Source organism: Aricia agestis, chromosome 2, assembly GCF_905147365.1.
Source record: "Aricia agestis chromosome 2, ilAriAges1.1, whole genome shotgun sequence".
NCBI lineage: Eukaryota > Metazoa > Arthropoda > Insecta > Lepidoptera > Lycaenidae > Aricia > Aricia agestis.
The window spans coordinates 14,997,501-15,010,000 of record NC_056407.1 but is presented as its reverse complement, the minus strand read 5'-3'; the positions used below and the strand labels follow the sequence as shown (position 1 = coordinate 15,010,000).

General features: G+C 49.7%; 2 non-coding genes and 1 pseudogene across 2 annotated transcripts; all 3 read left to right on the top strand.

Moving 5' to 3' along the window:
• The window catches only part of LOC121740126, a 9,368-nt pseudogene extending 2,384 nt beyond the window's left edge, over positions 1-6,984 (top strand).
• A 2,865-nt stretch (positions 6,985-9,849) lies between these two features.
• On the top strand, positions 9,850-11,752 carry LOC121740175. The gene has a single exon (XR_006037602.1). It is a non-coding gene; the product is annotated as a small subunit ribosomal RNA (ribosomal RNA).
• A 425-nt stretch (positions 11,753-12,177) lies between these two features.
• On the top strand, positions 12,178-12,334 carry LOC121740096. Its single transcript, XR_006037547.1, has one exon. It is a non-coding gene; the product is annotated as a 5.8S ribosomal RNA (ribosomal RNA).
• The last annotated feature ends 166 nt before the right edge of the window (positions 12,335-12,500 follow it).

The following is a 12,500-nucleotide window of genomic DNA, read 5'->3' as shown; positions in this document are numbered from 1 at the left end:
GCCGGTGCCGGGCCTGGTCGATGCTCGTGTGTCTTTCGGGGCGCGCGGGCGGAATCCGGACCCGCGTTCCGGCCTTCCGCGGATCTTCCTAGCCGTAAGGCCGTGTCGTGAGAGTCTCGCGCTCGATCGGCGCGGTTCTGTACGACCGCCGTTCAACGGTCAGCTCAGAACTGGCACGGACAAGGGGAATCCGACTGTCTAATTAAAACAAAGCATTGCGATGGCCCTCGCGGGTGTTGACGCAATGTGATTTCTGCCCAGTGCTCTGAATGTCAACGTGAAGAAATTCAAGCAAGCGCGGGTAAACGGCGGGAGTAACTATGACTCTCTTAAGGTAGCCAAATGCCTCGTCATCTAATTAGTGACGCGCATGAATGGATTAACGAGATTCCCGCTGTCCCTATCTACTTCGGTGTTGGACGGCAACGAGTCAACATCGTTTGTAGTGCGCTCCGCAAATAAATTCGTTAAAAATTTATTTGTGCTTACAGGTGCGATATTTCGTGTTCCTTTGGGAGCTATAAGTGTGGTGTGTCGCGTGTGTATCCCTGTCCGGTCGAGGACTACCTCCCGAGGGATATTTCGGGCATAGTGCGAATTGGACGCGGTGCTTAGTTGGTAAGTTGTGAACAATTTACAGTGAAATAGACACTTTTGCGACAAGACGCTCTTAGATTTAGTTAAATATAGTTATTTTTAATTATAGTTTAACTTTTAATTGACTCTTATTTATATTTTGCTAAATTATCTTGTATCTCCTTTGTGTGTTACGAAACCACGTGCGAGCACGTGGTCGCAACGTGCTTTGTGACATTGACATTTGACGTGTGACGTCTGACGTCTGACGTCTGACAGTTGACAGCTGACAACTGACAAGTGACAAGTGACATTTAGGACTTTGGACACTAGCATTTGGGCTACTTGTTCGCCGGACTCGAGTTCGGACATGTCCGAACCTGAGGATGGCGGGCGTCCGCCACCACGAAGGACGCCCCCGCAGCCCTTCAAGCCGAGGCAGTCGCTGGCTCGGACGCCGCCCCCTGCCGTCCCACCCCCACCAGTGACGTATTCGACATCGGAAGAAGAGTCTGCCGTGGAAGCTGTGGCCGCAAGTGCGGCACAGAAGTATTACTTGGAGATGCTGGAGGCAATCAGGACACCACCGAGGACGTCACAACAGCAGGCATCGAAGAGACTGCTGTCGCCTGAGGAGGCTGCGTCGGCAATAAAGAAGCGCCAAAAAAGGAAGATGGTGCGCCCCTGTCAGCCGCTATCCTTTGAGGAAGGCGCACAGGGAGAGGTCGGGCCGGAGACACCTCTTCCGGATTTTAGGACGCCTTGCTCCACGGACGCAGAGGAAGAGGACGCCCAAGAACTCGATAAGGCTGGAGCGAGGTCACTAGTTTCCCTGGCGAACAAGGCGGCCACACAAATTAATAATATTATAAGGTCGCCCGTTTCGAAGCTAAACAAGTCGGACAGCTCCCGGGTATCCGAGGAGCTCTCAAGGATGCTGGAGATCGTCTCCCACCTTGCCATTATGGTAGGAGAGAAGACAAAGGTGGCAGAGCTGGGCGTCGCAAAGGTCACCAGACTTCAGGAGGAATTGAAAAGAGAGAAGGAGGTGGTTGAAGCGGAAAAGCGCCGAGCAGAGGAGTCCGCCCGACAGTTGCCTCCTCCAATATCGTTTGCAGATAAAGTGAGAGGCGGCCCAAGCGGGCCTATGATTAAAGTGCTCCCAGCAGGGGACAGTGTAAAAACATCCGAGGAAACCAAGCAACTGCTGAAGACCTCCGTAGCCCCCGCCACACTGGACATAAGGATCGAGCGAGTGAAAAAGATAGCTGGTGCAGGTGTCCTCGTCCAAACGTCGTCGTCAACGGATATGGACAGGCTGAAGGCGGCAATGCCAGCTACACTTAAAGCTGAACCACTTAAGGGCCGCCAACCACTGGTTGCCCTTAGAAACTTGGATGGGGACAGCTACAAATTGGAAGAAATACTTAAAGCGATCAAGGACCAGAATTTGCGGGAAGATAAAGACTGGCCGCTTGAGCGGCTTCAGAGTAGTTGCCAAATAGCGTTCAAAAAGAACAGAAATGGTGGCAAGAGGACGACATATGTCTTAAGATGTCTTCCGGACTTACGTAAGTGCTTGGTGCAAAAGAAAAAGTTGTACATAGGCTGGGAGGTGATAGTTGTTGAAGACTTTACAACAGAAATCTGCTGCCGACGGTGCCACATATACGGACATACTGAGAAAGGGTGTAAATCAGAAAATGTGATCTGTGGCCAGTGCGCGAAGACAGGGCACAAAAAGGAAGATTGCAAGGAAGAGGAGAGGAGATGTGCAACATGTTTCAGATTCGGGCACGTAAAATCATCACTTGAGCACAGAACGGCGAGTGCGGAGTGCCCTGCCCGAAAACATGCTGAGAAAAGGTTGCGGGATACCACTACCTATTAAATGGCGCACACAAAAAGATTTACCGTCGGCCAGATTAACTTGGCGGGGGCAATCACGGCCACCACAGAGCTACCCCTAATTGCAGAGGAGATGGGACTAGACGTCGTTCTGGTCCAGGAACATTACCCTGGCTCCACTTCTCACCGCGCGGCAAACAACATCTTGCAGAGCAGCGACGGTGCCAAGGCGGGTATCTACGTTCGTGAAAGGGACCTGACATGCGCCGTCTTACACCATCTGTCGAACTCACACTGTATGGTGTGCCATGTACTTAACGACGAAGAGGGCGTATATCTTGTCTCTGCGTACTTCCAGTACAGCGACGACATAGATATCCACCTCGAACATCTGGGCACTGTTCTTGCCTCTTTGAGAGGCAAGAAAGTCATCATAGGGGTTGACTCAAACGCGCACTCTCCGATGTGGTACTGCGAAGAGAGACAGTACAGAGGACGCGGACCAGACGTCACGCACCGTCGCGAGTCGATGGAGGCATTTATCCTGGCACATGGACTCCGCTTGGCCAATGCACCAGACCAGCCGGCCACGTTTGCATCGACGAACGCATCGTCCAACATCGACCTGACATTGACAAAAGGCACCCTGGTAACGGGGTGGAGAGTGCATGAAGACGCAATAGACAGTGACCATAGGCTGATTACATATGTGGTGGCCGAAAAGAACACTGCTTCTGGCGCTGGGCCAATCGAAGAGCCAATGAGGTTTCGGGATCGTGGTGTGGATTGGGGAATCTTCGAGGACGAGATACAGAAAAGGTCTACTAACATCCCGTGGACCGCACCTGCAGAGGTGTTATGTGCAAAGTTTACCAGGATGGTCACGAGCACAGCCAAGAGAGTTTTGGGACTTGTTAAGGGCGGGAGGACAGAGCGGGGGTATGAGTGGTGGACGCCGGACCTGGACCGGCTTCGCCGCGAGACCTACCGCGCGCGCAGAGCTTGGCAGTCGAGTCGGAAGGGTAGCAACCCGAGCGAGGAGGCTGACAAGCTGCGCTTTCATGAGCTTAGACGTACATATAGGGTAGCCATCAAGGAGGAGCAACTTAAGTTCTTCAAGTCCGTAGCAGAATCGGGAAACCAGGACCCTTGGGGCCAGGCGTACCGTGTCGCGAGCGGGAGGTTCCGGCCTCCTAGCAATGTAATTAATGGCACGAAACATGCCGAAGGTTATGCTGGGGGAGTTGACGAGGCCATGCACAGCCTCATGTATGCTCTTTGTCCGGACGACGATGTGTCCAAGGACACGGAGTACCACCGGCAAGTGCGGTTTGTGGCAGCGGCGATTCCCTCAGGAGAAGATGCTCCTCCTCCCACGGTGGAGGCAATTGCGAGTATAGTCAGGGATCTCCCCAACACAGCACCGGGGATCGATGGGATATCCGCTCGAATAATAAAACACGTTTGGGCAGCCGCGCCGAGAGAAACAACAGAAGTGTTTAGGCGATGTGTTCAGGAGGGCATTTTTCCGCGAGTATGGAAGGACGGTAGATTGATTGTCTTGCCGAAAGGTAACGGCAAGCCTCTTACCGATCCTAAAGCCTACCGGCCCGTCACCCTGTTGCCGATCTTTGGAAAGATTTTAGAACGCGTCATGTTAAAATGCGCCACGCAGATGACAAGGGGTCTATCGGACTGCCAGCATGGCTTCACTCGTGGACGGTCGACGGTATCCGCTCTAGGAGAAATCCTTGGAACGGCTAGCCGGAGCTCGTCGAAATATGTACAGGCGATTTTTCTGGACATCTCTGGGGCCTTTGATAATGCCTGGTGGCCGATGATCATGCTGAAAGCGAAAAGGGGGGGCTGTCCGCCAAACATCTACCGGATGCTGGCGGGCTACTTCACCGGACGCAGGGTAGGCATGTTCGTTGGTCGCAGGGTAGTGTGGAAGGTGGCCACGATGGGCTGTCCTCAGGGATCGGTGCTGGGTCCTTCGCTCTGGAACATCCTGATGGATGACTTGCTTCGATTGCCCTTACCCAGGGGGGTGACACTAGTGGCGTACGCCGACGACGTAACGATTCTGATCGAGGGGGACTCGCGAGCGGCCCTCGAGGCGAAAGCTTCGGAGGCATTGCGTCTCATTGCCGAGTGGGGTGTCCGTAATAGGCTGGAATTTTCTCCCACAAAATCGTCAACCATGACGATTAAGGGGAGGTTCCAGCGACCCCCGGTCGTCAAGCTAGGGTCGAACTCTATCGGAGAAGTTGTGTCGACCACGGTGTTGGGAGTGGTGATCGATTCGAGTCGCTCATTCGCGCAGCATTCGGTATCCATTGGAGACAGGGCGGCAAATTGCTTTGGCAAGATGTCGAGAGTTTCGGCTAGCTCATGGGGGGTTAGGTACAGGGCCCTTCGGGTCTTGTATCAGGGAACTTTCGTGGCTACCGTGACTTATGCTGCAGCATGTTGGTATGAGCGGGCGACATTGCACGTTGTGCGGAGCGCGCTCTTGCGCACCCAGAGACCCGCCTTGATCCTTCTGACCAAGGCGTATCGCTCGACGAGTACCGACGCCCTGGCAGTACTTGCCGGGGTGCTTCCGGCCGACCTCGAGGTAATCCGTGCTGGCAGACTAGGTGTGCTGCGCCAGTCCGCGACTTCCAAAGAAGAGCTTCGGGGTGCCAAACTCAGAGAGACTGAGTCCGCTTATGCCCTATGGCAGGAGCGTTGGGACACGTCGACAAAAGGGAGGGAGCTGTATCGATTCTTCCCGGATGTGGTGGCCCGATCCAAGGCAACTTGGGTCGAGCCTGACTATGAAACTTCGCAGTTGCTTACCGGTCATGGCTGTTTCAGAGGGAGGCTCCACAGAATGACTCTGGCCGCTGTGGGGTCATGCTACTGCGGCGAAGCCGAAGTAGAAGACGTACACCACGCACTCTGGGAGTGCCCTCTGTACGGGGAGGCGCGTAGGGAACTCTTGGATGGTATCGAAGTCTTTGGGGAGGGTCCGGCCTACTACTGCGACCTTGTTTCCTCGGCGGCGAACTTCGGAAGGCTACGGGACTACGCGCGACTATGGCACAGGATAAGAAGCAGGTTGGAACAGGAAGAAAGAGAAAGAGAAAATCGGAGGCAATAAGGAATATAACAGATAGTGGAAACAGTACGCGTTATCGGAAGACACCGAAGCCGTATCTGTGCTGTCCGCCCCAGAAAGGGGAGAAGGACTTAGGGACAAATGGAAATAGATTAAATAATTTGTAGGGAATCAAGAAGTGTGCACCTGAAGGGCAGGACCCAGGACAGTAGGGTGCACATTCCCATGATTTGGCCCGTATAACCACGAAAGGTTGAGAGGGCCATGGGTTGGTGGAGGGATTTGTCCCTATCTACTATCTAGCGAAACCACAGCCAAGGGAACGGGCTTGGGAGAATCAGCGGGGAAAGAAGACCCTGTTGAGCTTGACTCTAGTCTGGCATTGTAAGGAGACATGAGAGGTGTAGCATAAGTGGGAGATCGTCTCGCGCGGTCGCCGCTGAAAAACCACTACTTTCATTGTTTCATTACTTACTCGGTTGGGCGGAAGCGGTGCGCGGTCGATCCAATCGACGTGCGTACGGTGTTTCGTTCCAAGCGTGCAGAGTGGCGACGTGGCGGCAACGCTCGTCGCCGTACAACTCCCGCGTGATCCGGTTCGAGGACACTGCCAGGCGGGGAGTTTGACTGGGGCGGTACATCTGTCAAAGAATAACGCAGGTGTCCTAAGGCCAGCTCAGCGAGGACAGAAACCTCGCGTAGAGCAAAAGGGCAAAAGCTGGCTTGATCCAGATGTTCAGTACGCATAGGGACTGCGAAAGCACGGCCTATCGATCCTTTAGTATAAAGAGTTTTTAGCAAGAGGTGCCAGAAAAGTTACCACAGGGATAACTGGCTTGTGGCGGCCAAGCGCTCATAGCGACGTTGCTTTTTGATCCTTCGATGTCGGCTCTTCCTATCATTGCGAAGCAAAATTCGCCAAGCGTTGGATTGTTCACCCATCAAAAGGGAACGTGAGCTGGGTTTAGACCGTCGTGAGACAGGTTAGTTTTACCCTACTGATGGCTTGTCGTTGCGATAGTAATACTGCTCAGTACGAGAGGAACCGCAGTTTCGGACATTTGGTTCATGCACTCGGCCGAGCGGCCGGTGGTGCGAAGCTACCATCCGCGGGATTATGCCTGAACGCCTCTAAGGCCGAAGCCAGCCTAGCCGAATCCGGCAAGGATATACTCACTGTGGAGCCCCGAGAGTCGGGAGGCTCTAAACAATGTGACTTTACTAGTCGCGCTTTACTCGTAAGGTGCGACGTCGAAGCCCATTTGGAGCGCGACGATCGGTGCTTACATGCTTAACGCGTGCATCACGGCGTCGAAGTTTCCGAATTAGCTCAGTTCGATGTCGGGGCTCGGAATAGTCTGTAGACGACTTACGTTCCAGGCGGGGTGTTGTGCTCGGTAGAGCAGCGTCGTGCTGCGATCTGTTGAGACTCAGCCCTACGCCAGGTGATTCGTCCGAGGACGTCTCTTCTCCATGAACGATGTGCGCGCGCTAGTGTGTTCTCTGACAGCACGGCGCGCACGCGAAATGGTGTAGGTCGACGACCACGCCAAACGGGGTTGCACGCGTCGAACGGTACACGTAGGTGCACCTCTCGTGTGCGTGTTCTCCGCACTCGCTAACAATGCGAGTACAGAGATAAAGCAGCTTGTTTGGTTGAATTGTCAATTTTGAAATATAATTATAATCTTCTATTTTAAATAGAAGACGTGGACTAAGGTAGAGTTGGAGGATAGTAGGGGTTTTTAATGCGCGAACTGACCAAAGAAAAGTCCGCTTACGACGCGGGCAGCGCGACGCGACCAGAGGTGAGTTCAATGCGTGTACCAAAGCACGCGAGGGCCACGACAAAATAGGTGTAATGCTTCAATGATTTAATACGGTCAGTAGGGGATCTTAATGCGCGAACTGAACAAAGAAACTTACGCTTGCGACGATCGACGACGCGGCCCGGGCGGCGCGACTCGACCAGAGGTGAATTCAATGCGTGTACAGTAAACAGAATTACTCGTCTCAATTAATCTAGGCGTTCAGTTTAACGTACACCATTATTTTACTGGCTGTCCCTAACTAAGTATGGCACCACGGCAACGTCCATCGCTATCCCGTAGCACAAACAATAGTCCCCGTCAGTCTCCAGTTTACTATTATTTTTTTATTCAACAAATGCACTTACTTATCAACTTTGTTTATCTCACTTCAATAATATATAATAATATTATTATCATTACGAATGAATATACGTATATATAAATCATTTAAAACTATTGTACTTTACTTTGTAAAATAGATAGATATATTATTATAGTGTTGTAATATAAGATTTTAATGCGCGAACGAAACGAGAATTCAATGCGAGCACCGTACACGCCAAGTCCGTAGACAAAACAGAATAATAAATTGACACTATATCCAGTTATAGCTAATATTATAAATGCGAAAAATGTGCACCTGTGTGTCGGTCCGTCTGATTAATAATAAAAACGAAATGAAAGCGTAAAAGCGGCCAAGGACAATAATTCGACAATAAAGTATATTTCATACTTAGGAGTCCTACAATTACAGTGTTGAAATCATCTCATCGCCGAAATATACTTTAATAAATCTGATATGCATAATTTATTAAGTATCTTAGCTTATGTTTAAAGCAAAAGCGCGAAGGTAAGGTGAAAGGTTTTCATAAGAAGGACCAGTGTTTATTAGTACTTACTCGTGTGTGTTCAATAATGGCACTTAATTCCGCTGCTGGTAACCTAACCTAACCAAACCTAACCTAATGTTGTTTCTAAATATCATCAGTACTTTCATTTGACACTAATATTTGTTCATCATCGGTCGCGGTGGCCGCCGACAGCCCAAATGTGCCCATATACTCCTTTACTTGTTACATTTATTGTTATCCTAAAAAATATCACACCATATTACGTGTACCGGGTGAAACAGTGTGTGTATAGTATTATACAAAACGATTGCGGCGAATAGCTATCATATCTATATACATTGATAATAAGCGAGCGAAAAAGTTGCAAGTCTGTTGTCAAATTGAAAATATTATGTAGTTTCATTTTTAAAAATCCTATCCTAGTATATTACCTAGAATTTGATGCAAATTATAATGATAATAATATTATAAAAATAAATATAATAATAATAATAATAATAATAATAATAATTATGATTTATGTACAATACAATAATAATAAACATTGAACACGACCCGCCACCGTAGTTTTCTTTTTTAATTTTTTTTTTTATATTTTTTATTATTTTGTATATAACCACCGTCGACATTTGTTATTATCAGGTAGGTACTATTTATTCTAGTTTCACATGTACAATACAATAATAATAAACACTGAACACGTCCCGCCACTGTAATTCATAATTCAAATTGTATAATATCAAAGTGAGATGTTCAATGCGCGAACCGACCGATTGGTCTTGAGAGTGTTTTTGTTTTTCAAACTTTCCTTCCGGACGGGGGGGGGGGGGGAATGGTGGTGGTGGTGGTGGTGGTGGTGGTGGTACCAGGTTTAGGTTAATCGAAGTCTATACTACTCGATGTGACAACATATATTTTTAATCGCATAACACCAGCGCATTATCTGCACGGCGCATTCGCATATACATGTGGAGTGAGTGCGAGTGAGCAGTGATGGTGGTGTTGGTTATGCGATGTGTGAAAATACAAAAATTTGTGCCATATCCATTTGAGCTCATCATAATGATAATAAACAAACAATATACGACGTGTCGACCGACGGACCAGCGAAACGTGAGGTTCTCGCGATAATCATTAGTTTGATTTTGTGTCGAGCCGAACGGTAGCTGCAGTTCGTTAAAGTTACCACCGTAACAATCGCGGCGGGGCATTATGTACGAGCGCGGAGCACCTGTTTAGAGTGCGCCGTTGTCTGGTATTGTGCCCGTCGCGTCGAAGGTGGAACTGATAGCGGTCGCGAAGTTACAATATTTCTTCATATAGTATTACATCAACTTTGACGTAATGTATGTGGTCTGATCTCTCCAGCACCGGGCGACAATCTATATGGTTGACGAGTTCATGTTAAACTCTCTGTTACACTATCATAGATGATAGATCTCGTAATATGGAACGTTCGAATGTGCGGTAGCTTAGTTGCTCCGCGTTTTCTTTTTTTTGTGTTTGTCGCACAAAAGGGAAAATTCAAATAATGACTGATCACCGCGCGTGCACGGTCCGCCGTGTGTGCGCGCGTGCACTGTTTGGCCGTCGACACGCGTGTCGACGGCGAGTACCTCGAGCGCTCGAAGAGATTCGTGCGGCTCTAGTGGTTAGCTCCCTGGTTGATCCTGCCAGTAGTTATATGCTTGTCTCAAAGATTAAGCCATGCATGTCTCAGTGCAAGCCGTATTAAGGCGATACCGCGAATGGCTCAATATATCAGTTTTGGTTCCTTAGATCTTACTCAGTTACTTGGATAACTGTGGTAATTCTAGAGCTAATACATGCAATCAGAACTCTGACCAGCAATGGGATGAGTGCTTTTATTAGATCAAAACCAATCGACGGAGGGCCTCGCGTCCTAAGTCGTTTATTTTGATGAATCTGGATAACTTTTGCCGATCGCATGGTCCAGTACCGGCGACGCATCTTTCAAATGTCTGCCTTATCAACTTTCGATGGTAGTTTCTGCGACTACCATGGTTGTCACGGGTAACGGGGAATCAGGGTTCGATTCCGGAGAGGGAGCCTGAGAAACGGCTACCACATCCAAGGAAGGCAGCAGGCGCGCAAATTACCCACTCCCGGCACGGGGAGGTAGTGACGAAAAATAACGATACGGGACTCTTACGAGGCCTCGTAATCGGAATGAGTACACTTTAAATATTTTAACGAGGAACAATTGGAGGGCAAGTCTGGTGCCAGCAGCCGCGGTAATTCCAGCTCCAATAGCGTATACTAAAATTGTTGCGGTTAAAAAGCTCGTAGTTGCATTTGTGCGCCGCGCTGTCGGTGCACCGCATCCGCGGTGATACTGACACGTTTGCGGAGCATATCGTCGGTGAGCCGACGGTAAAACGTCGGTTCAATATCAAAATCCTATCGCGGTGCTCTTCAGTGAGTGTCGAGGTGGGCCGACAATTTTACTTTGAACAAATTAGAGTGCTCAAAGCGGGCTCAAAATGCCGCTTGAATATTTCGTGCATGGAATAATAGAATATGATCTCGGTTCTATTTTGTTGGTTTTCAGAACTCCGAGGTAATGATTAATAGGGATAACTGGGGGCATTCGTATTGCGACGTTAGAGGTGAAATTCTTGGATCGTCGCAAGACGAACATCAGCGAAAGCATTTGCCAAAGGTGTTTTCATCAATCAAGAACGAAAGTTAGAGGTTCGAAGGCGATTAGATACCGCCCTAGTTCTAACCGTAAATATGTCATCTAGCGATCCGCCGACGTTAATACAATGGCTCGGCGGGCAGCTTCCGGGAAACCAAAGATTTTGGACTCCGGGGGGAGTATGGTTGCAAAGCTGAAACTTAAAGGAATTGACGGAAGGGCACCACCAGGAGTGGAGCCTGCGGCTTAATTTGACTCAACACGGGAAATCTCACCAGGCCCGGACACCGGAAGGATTGACAGATTAACAGCTCTTTCTTGATTCGGTGGGTGGTGGTGCATGGCCGTTCTTAGTTGGTGGAGCGATTTGTCTGGTTAATTCCGGTAACGAACGAGACTCTAGCCTGCTAAATAGGCGTCGCCATTTAGGTGTGCGCGACTTCGGTCGCGCAACTCACTGGCGACGTATTAAAATTCTTCTTAGAGGGACCGGCGGCTTCGAGCCGCACGAGATTGAGCAATAACAGGTCTGTGATGCCCTTAGATGTCCTGGGCCGCACGCGCGCTACACTGAAGGAATCAGCATGTTCTCCCTGGCCTAGAGGCCCGGGCAACCCGTTGAAACTCCTTCGTGCTGGGGATTGGGGTTTGCAATTATCCCCCATAAACGAGGAATTCCTAGTAAACGCGAGTCATAAGCTCGCATTGATTACGTCCCTGCCCTTTGTACACACCGCCCGTCGCTACTACCGATTGAATGATTTAGTGAGGTCTTCGGACCGACACGCGGTGGCTTCACGGCCGTCGGCGTTGCTGGGAAGTTGACCAAACTTGATCATTTAGAGGAAGTAAAAGTCGTAACAAGGTTTCCGTAGGGGAACCTGCGGAAGGATCATTATCGTATGATGTTGTTGTGTTATTCAATTAACGCGACGATAATATTATACCATAAACAATCGAATCGAACTGAACAACATTTTTTTCTCGCTACGACGGAGTCGAACTTGAACGCTCGAGTTGACCCCTACGCGCTAGTGCGCTAGTACCTGTACACACACTGTCACGTTCGCGTCACGTTGACTGGCAAGAATCCGCGCCACGAGTGTCCAATGAACAGACGGTGGATCGCGTGCAGCGAAAGTCAGTGTGCTAGTGCGGGGGGTGTAAGCTCGTCGCGCGTCCGTCGGTTGGCGTAAATACAACATTATAACAGAGAGCGGTAAACGAATGTCCACGTTTGACCTTAACACGTCCGTGGTCTGTTTGTTTCACATTCAATTTATTTTTCACACCCAGTGACATGTTTTTTATAATATAAACCATTACCCTGGACGGTGGATCACTTGGCTCGCGGGTCGATGAAGAACGCAGTTAACTGCGCGTCATAGTGTGAACTGCAGGACACATTTGAACATCGACATTTCGAACGCACATTGCGGTCCGTGGAGAAACATCCAGGACCACTCCTGTCTGAGGGCCGGCTGTATAAAATCATATGCCACACTGTTCGTCTCACGACGAACAATTGACGGTTCCGGGCGGCGTCGCGCGTGTGTGGGTTCGCCCATGCCGCGCCTCACGTGCGGTCCGTTTAAATATGAGACATAAATGTAATATAACGTTACGTGTTGTGTGGTGTGTACGGT